The sequence below is a fragment of the Glycine soja genome, chromosome 14 (assembly GCF_004193775.1).
Source record: "Glycine soja cultivar W05 chromosome 14, ASM419377v2, whole genome shotgun sequence".
Classification (NCBI taxonomy): Eukaryota; Viridiplantae; Streptophyta; class Magnoliopsida; order Fabales; family Fabaceae; genus Glycine; species Glycine soja.
In genome coordinates, this window is record NC_041015.1 from 10782668 (window position 1) to 10790926 (window position 8259).

The window sequence follows — 8259 nt, forward strand, 5'->3', positions numbered from 1 at the left end:
CTAGTCCCCGAGCAACCTACGGTCCTTGAGATTTCTTTCAACCTTGTAAAAATCCATTTACAAGCAAAGATCCACAAGGGATGTACCCTCCCTTGTTCTCTTTGAACCTAGTGGATGTACCCTCCACTAGAACTGATCCACAAGAGATGTACCTTCTCTTGTTCTCAGTCAAACCCAAGTAGATGTACCCTCTACTTGTACCACAAAGGATGTACCCTCCAATGTGTTAAGACAAAGATCTCAGGCTGTTAAACCTTTGATACTTTGTGAATGGGGATACAAAAGAATTCTCAGGCGGTTAGTCCTTTGAACACTTTTGTATTAGGGAAAGGGAAGAATCAAAAGAATTCTCAGACTGTGTCGTTTTGAATTCTTTGACAAGGGAGAAGGGAGACACAAAAGAATTCAGGCGGTTAGTCCTTTGTTCTTTTGGAAAAGGGAGAAGAGAGACACAAAAAGAATTCAGGCGGTTAGTCCTTTGTTCTTTTGGAGAAGGGAGAAGAGAGACAAAAAGAATTCAGGCGGTTAGTCCTTGACGAATTCTTTTTGGCAAAGGGAGAAGAGAATGAAAAAGATGAATAACACAAGTTTTCAAGGTTTAGAAAAACCAGAAAACTTTGGAAAGCTTTTGGCAAAAGGAAGAAGAAGAAGAAGTTCAAAGAAACTCAGAAATCAATGTGGAAAACTTGCTTGTGTAAAGAATGAATTGGAAAAGATTGATTGATAGAATGAATGAATTGATTGAAAAATGCAAAACAAAGCCTTGCTTTTATAAACTATTCGTGTCTGGTTAAGAAGACCATTTAGAAGAGTTATAACTTTTAGAAAAACTTAAAACCAATTTGAAAAAGTCAAAAACCTTTTGAAGAGTTACATCTTTTGATTTATTCAGAAACAGTCACTGGTAATCGATTACCAAATTAGTGTAATCGATTACACAAAGCTTTTGTGTGAAAGGATGTGACTCTTCACATTTGAATTTGAATTTCAACATTCAAAGGCACTGGTAATCGATTACCAAAACATTGTAATCGATTACAGCTTTTTGAAAATAATTGGAACGTTGTAAATTCAATTTGAAAACTTTTTCAAAACAATTTTGCTACTGGTAATCGATTACAATAATCTGGTAATCGATTACCAGAGAGTAAAAACTCTTTGGTAAAAGGTTTTGTCAAAAACTCATGTGCTATTCAAAGTTTTGAAAAACTTTTTAATACTTATCTTGATTGAGTCTTCTCTTCATTCTTGAATCTTGAGTCTTGAATCTTGATCTTGATTCTTGAGATCTAGAACCTTGAATCTTGATTCTTGTCTCTAGACTTTCTTCTTGAGTCTTGAATTCTTCTTGATTCTTATCTTGAACTCTTGAATTTTTCTTGATTTACTTGAGTTGTTCTTTGATTGATCTTTGATTCACTTTAGTTGTTCTTTGATTGATCTTTGAGCTTTTTGTCATCACCTTTGTCATCATCTTTTGTTATCATCATTGTTATCATCAAAACACATTTGAATCACCTTTGATTCACCATGAAGCTTTGCTTCTACAATTTAGTCCTTAAAAGATGAAAAAATAAAATTGTACTTGGATTTGCGAAAAGTGCAACAATTTAATCCAAACATTAAATATCTTCATCAAAGCAAACAAAATGTTCTGCATGGCATTCGTGGATGGATTTGTCAACGAAAATTTTCCTACGTGTATTGTTGATCCGGTGATGAGTAGGATGGATGGATTGATTTGTCAATAAAATTTCGATGGAGTAATTTGTCAATGAAGAGAATTGTTGATTTTTTTACATCAAAAAGCTTTTGCAAGAAAGTAACCATTGAGTTGCAACAACCACTCCTTCTCCAACAACCATTATATGTTGCTTTCTTCCAAATGAAGCTCCATTTTCTTCTCCCAACTTCAATGGCTAGTTTTTTTCTTCCCCCAATTTGATGCAATTTTTCTTCTTCTTCCAGCCTTGAACGCAAGTGTTGTTGTTCTCCCTCAGCTGCTCAAATTTCATGCAAATGGGTTGATAGGTAACAAAAAGTTATGCTACCTCAACTACTAATTCTACAACTAAAAGAGATAAAATAATAATTCTGAATTCTTCATTAATTTCTTAGAGATTCCAAAAGGCTACATATAGCTAAAACACTAAGGTTACACATGCCCACAATTCTAATGATAACTATAACTATTACCAGCTAATAAAAGGTTGGACTTACAACAAAGCTAACTTTATTGAATTCAAAGTTGGAATCCCTTGCAAGAGCTAAGGTCTTCACGTTCCTTCTTGGTCTTTTAGCAACGTTAGGCCCAATATTGGTGATGGAACTATGATTCACATATGGTGGAAAAAAAAGTCATGGTGAAAGTGGGTCATCCAACAATGATGGTGACAACCATAAGCGTAATGTTAAATGCTGGTGTGGGTTGAAGGCTATAATAAGAACAACTAAAACCTCTAAAAATCCAGGGCCAATCCTTTTGATGAGAGATGGATATGGAAAAACTAAGAATGAGGATGAATGCCTTGCAAATGGAGTTGAAGATAACCAAATACTTTATTTTTCTTTTGTTTTTGGTCATGGTTGGCTTAAGGGTGGTAAGTGGGTGTTGGATTGTGTGACCCAAGTTTGATTTGATTTTGTTTTTTTTTTATGAATTTGTGAGTTAGTTGCTAAATTGAAGAATGCATTTGACATTATCTCGTATTGATGAAAGACTTATTTGTCAGTTAACATAATGTTGAAAATGAGTTGCCGACAATGGTCTCTTCATAGCTTTTCTCTTTAACTCTCACTCTCACTTAAAGGTAGGAGCATCAAAAGGCACCCATGTTTTGCATTGGTGAAAATGGGCAACAAATGGTTACTTTTTTGTGTATTATCCATGTAAAATTTTTTATGATAAATTTGTTGAAAATTTCACCAAAATGTATATACTTATTGACAAATTGATCCTTAACAAATATTATTAACTAACAAACTAGTCCACAAAATAAGTGATAGCATGCACTCACTAGTAGAATCATCCGTGAAATAAGATAACATGAACATAGTCCATAAAACTAAAATGAGCATGCATAGAACATAAAATTGTTGTTCATTACTCATAACATACCCAAGTTCCCAAGTAGTAGTAAAATTTATACTATTATTGTACATTACAAAAATAAAAAACAAAGACACCAAAGCATGCCACAATGTCACTGTCATAATAGAAATTTCCAAAAATATATCCAAAATATGTCCAAAACACGTTGAATCACTTTGAAGAAGGTTGAGGTTGTTGGATACGTAGTGTAGGAATGAAGCTCATCAAGCTTGACTGTGACACTCTTGGAAATATACTCCACTTGGAAATGGAACTCTAACCATAGAAGTATTTGCATGTTGGATAGGAGGTGGTCTGACTGCAGGTGCAAGTGGTACAAATGTGGGGACATTGGAAACTTCAATAGCAGCTGCTGGTGGTGCAACTTCAATTGCAGCCTCTTCAGTGACTGGTGCATTTTGAAAGCAAACCATTTCTTTCTGCATTGAATGAATGAAATTAAAATAAGTTACTATATTGATGTTTGAGAGTAAATGGTTTCTAAGTAAAAATAGATCGCCAAAAATATTAGTATATTGTTGTTTGAGTTGTTGCAGCTGCAGTAGGAGTAACAACAACTTCAGGTGAGGGTTTCCGTTTTTTAGGTTTAGGTGGCACACCACCATTATTGCAAGCCCCTGCTGTTGTGACCTTCAAGGCCACATCTCATACAAGTAACAGTGGGAAAATTCCTTTTCATCCTAGTCCTATTGTTGCTACTTTCTCCCTCAGTTGTGTCCTTTCTCCTAGCTTGCTTAGGTTGTCCATGTATTCTCTTCATTAGGGTGGCTTCGGTTTGTCATATTGTGTCCTCACCCAATACTGTTAACTCCTGGTAGGATGGATGTATTAGGCCTGCATAACAAACCTAGATACAACACAATAAAAGATAACAAGATAGGAATTCAAGTCAATCCAACGCAAACATAGGATAGTCTGAAATAAGAAAATTTAAATATATACATGAACATATATACCAATAAACAAATGAATTCCACAACCATAAAAAAACCCAACATTTTGTATTTAACTATTTATACTAGATCCCACATTTGAATTAATAAATAAATAAAATGAGTAAATAATACACACATAACTTAAAAAGCTACAACAAAGCATGCCTCTATGCTTACACACCATGGTTCAACGTGTTTCCACCTTAAATGCTACAACTATGAACCCATCTCTTAGTCGTTTTTACATTCATAACTATTCTTTCAATACTTATCTACAATTATACCAAGCTTATCTATTGAGTTAACCTTGCCAAATACACAACATACCACACCTCAAACGTTATTGTCTACTGTACATGGAATAAAATAAATTAACAATGAGCTCAATCTAAGATTAAAATTGATTAAAAGGAAACATAAAAAACACTAAAAGGGTAGAGAAAAAAAGATACTTAATTGAACCAAATTAATATGTTGTGTTCATAGTACAACATAAAACAGGGTTCTATAAATCAAATAAATTGATAGAATGAAAACATGGAATACAACATATAAAAAATAGAACTCTACAATTTTATAATTTTATTATAATGAATGTTAAAGTAGTAATAACCTCTCAATGAAAGTTAGAAATGTTATACATGTCACATGCCATAGTCTAGAAGTACAATGCACAATGTTCAAATCTACATCAACCTTTGTTTCGTAATGTTGAATCTCATATCTGTTGCCATCATCATTTCCCACCCACTATGCAATTCCCTTGTTTCTTTCACGCTTTTCTTTCTCCAAACATGATTGTTGCATGTGTGCCAAGGGTCTCATTCTAGCAACCATTTTCAGTTTGTTACTACTCATTTTCCACATGATATAACACCTGATCTCCTCTAATAAAGTCAATATTGGATTGCTCCTATAATTCAGTATCTTGGCATTCAAAGATTCATAATTATTTTTTGTGATAATTCTCACTGAAATAGGCTTTTGTCCAGGATTCCTTTGGCCATTTGTACAAATACTTGAATGCATTCTCATTCTTCCTCTTGATAGTTTCCATGGCCTTTTTAAATTTTGGTTTTGTTGTAGCCCTTGCACATTGCCAGACTAATCCCCTCAGCTCCTTGTCTTTCCATTGTTTGGAAAAGTTCCTCCACAAGTGCATAACACAAAACCTATGAGGAGCTCCAGGAAAGACCTCTCTCATAGTTGGGACCAGACCCTACGAGATCAATAACAAGGCACAACCAGAATTCAATATAAATTATACTGACAATTTAGTCACTAAGGTTTGTCACTTAATGATAAATTAGTCCCTAAGGTTTTTCGCTTAATGGCAGATTGGTCCACGAAATTTAAAGCAACCAAGTAATAGATTATTAAAAATATTCATTCATGCATATATGCATGCAAGGTCATTAAGAGAGAAATTTATCTTTTGTATGTCAAACATGAAGTTCCAACCTAATTGAGAATAATCACCCAAATCTTGATGTAGTAAAGTTAGAAACCATTTCCAATTTTCCTTGTCTTCTACATCCATAACAACATAAGCTATAGGAAATATTTCATTGTTAGCATCTTGACCAACAACACACAACAAATATCCACCATAATATCCTTTTAAAAAACAACCATCAAGGCTAATTAATGGTCTGCAACCAGCTTTAAACCCTTTCTTGCATGCATCAAGACACACATAAATTCTTTGAAAGATGGGTTGGGAATAGGGTACATGAATGCAATTAATTTTCACTGTGCTTCCTTCATTGCTTGTTGTCTGCTCATCAGCATAATCCCAAATTCTTTCATATTGTTTTTTAATATTTCCTTCAACCATGCTTCTTGCAGCTTTCAAAGCCCTAAACATCATTCACTCTTCTACTTTCACACCATAGTCAACCTTCATATGGGCATGTGCCTCATGATGAGTTAAAGTAGGGTGTACCTTTAACTTCTCAACTAGCTTGTTTGCAACCCATTTCCTATTAGCTTGTGAGTTCTTGAAAACACTTCCAACAACTGTGTTCCTTAATGAAAGTTTTCACTTGAAAGCTTCTTGCAGCTTTGCTCCATGCACAATAAATCTCCCATGGATAGTCTTTTACTTTGCAGCGAGCTTTACATCTTGTAAGGTCATTTTTAATCCACTTTACTTCCCTGCCAAGATTAATTGTGTAGTCCTTAACTGCATCTTTAAAAATAGCTATAGTATCAAATTCCATTCCTAGCTGAAAGTGCACTTGGCCAAAGCCGTTATCAGAATTATATTGAGGAGACTCTAATCTCTTTTTGCCATTATCCTCTTCATCACTACTAGGTATAGACCTCAAAGATTTAGAGTCATAACTATAATGACTAGTGCCAGATGAGTCATCAGCATGCACACCTGAAACAAGTTGGTATGCCATGTACAAGTAATAGTACACCTTCATTTAAATACACATTAATTAAAAATAATAAATATTAACACTTACCTGAAAGATTCCTGACAAAGTCAAGATCACTGTTAACATCATCATCATAATAATCTTCAGATTCATCATCATAACCTTCATCTTCTTCATTGTCATCCTCAAAGTCATCAAAGAATTTAGAAATGTTTTCAGCGACTACATTTTCTTCATTAAGACCAGCATAGTCCAGTGGCATATCATATAAAGGTTCCACTTCATCTGCAGCATTTTTAGAAGTCACACCCTTTACTTCTTGTACATTAGGATGGACATCCTTTGCATATTTTTCAGCAAGCACCTCGTCACCCAGTGGCACATCATCTGTAGATTTTTCAGTGTCCGCCGCCACACCTTGTGGCACACTATGATCCACACTATCTGAACATTTTTCAGCATCCACCTCCTCACATTGTGGCACACTAATATCAACATCCTTTGTGTATTTTTTCAGAACCCTCCTTCTCCCCTATTTTCCCATTGTATTCAACATCCACATCATCCTCAATCACCATCACAATCTCCGGTGTGTCATCAACCGCATGATCAAAATATATGTGAACATCCATCTTTGGATCAACATAAGTTGTGTGCTACACATACCCAACACATCTACATCAGTTTCTAATAGAAGTAACCCTTCCTTAAACCCTCTTCCAGGTACCAAATAGAAAACTTTTTCGAAACTAGGTATATCCACCACATTTTTTTTATAGAGATCCTGAATAACCCAAATGTTCATCAAATCAGTCTTGACTGACTCCTAGTAACATTCTTCCCCATCTAAATACTCCAACACCCCTTCATCATTATAGCCAAAACGACCCTTGTAGCGCAACACAAGGTTAATTTCAGACATTCGAAAAAAATGAAATAGGTGCTAATTTAGTGTTTTTTTTAACGCAACGGGGCACACAAGCAATCATCATGAAGCCATAAACCTACCCCTTTCAACAACTCAAAAAATTTCAAAGTACAAACATAATCGAAAAAGACAATGCATTTACGAAAAATGATGTGTTTACCTTACGAAGCACAATGTTGTTCTTCATAGAACAAAATCGTTACCATCGATAGACACTAAAAGCACAACTGGTTGCATTGCGTTCTCACTGTGCTCTTGTCGCTTTCTTGCCGCGTCGCTCTGGTTGCATCGCTTCTGGCCCATTCTTGCAAGCGGCAACCAGATGAAAGTGTAACTAGCGCTGGGAAGGATGTGCGTCGTGTTCGCGTTTTGGGTCTTGGGTGGTGGGGATGGTGTCACGTTCTGGTCGCATGGTAAACCTCCGCGTTCTCGCAAATGGCCACTGGAGGAAGCACAACCAGTATCGAGAATGGTGTGTGTCGCGACAACAAGGAGAGAGGAGTGGGGTATGGTCTGGGTTGACTTTCAAAAAAGAAGCCAACCAAGAAAGGACTTTTTGTCTGTTTTACACTTTTTAATTTTAATGACAATTTAATCTGCACATGTTATACACTTGTTTTGTCAGGTAGATTGATTTGAACCATGTAAACTACGATTGTTAACGGAAACAAAAGGATTTTAATTCTTGGAACAAATTGTCATGACATTTGATATTTGTGGATTAAATAGATAATTTTCATAGTATAAGAACAAAATTGTTAACGAGTATAAATTATAAGGACTAAATTGGTCATTTTCCAAAAAAAAAAATGGGATAAGTTATGTGAAAGAGTATTTTTGATCTTTCACTGAACATTAATACCATTAACATTGTTATTTAACGAAATGTTAGCTTAG

General features: G+C 35.0%; 1 long non-coding RNA gene across 1 annotated transcript; it reads right to left on the reverse strand.

Moving 5' to 3' along the window:
• Positions 1-3060: 3060 nt before the first annotated feature.
• LOC114384675 lies at positions 3061-7873 on the reverse strand. The gene is made up of 2 exons (XR_003660751.1): positions 7523-7873; positions 3061-3959 (listed from the first exon to the last, which is right to left on the reverse strand). It is a non-coding gene; the product is annotated as an uncharacterized LOC114384675 (long non-coding RNA).
• Positions 7874-8259: the final 386 nt, after the last annotated feature.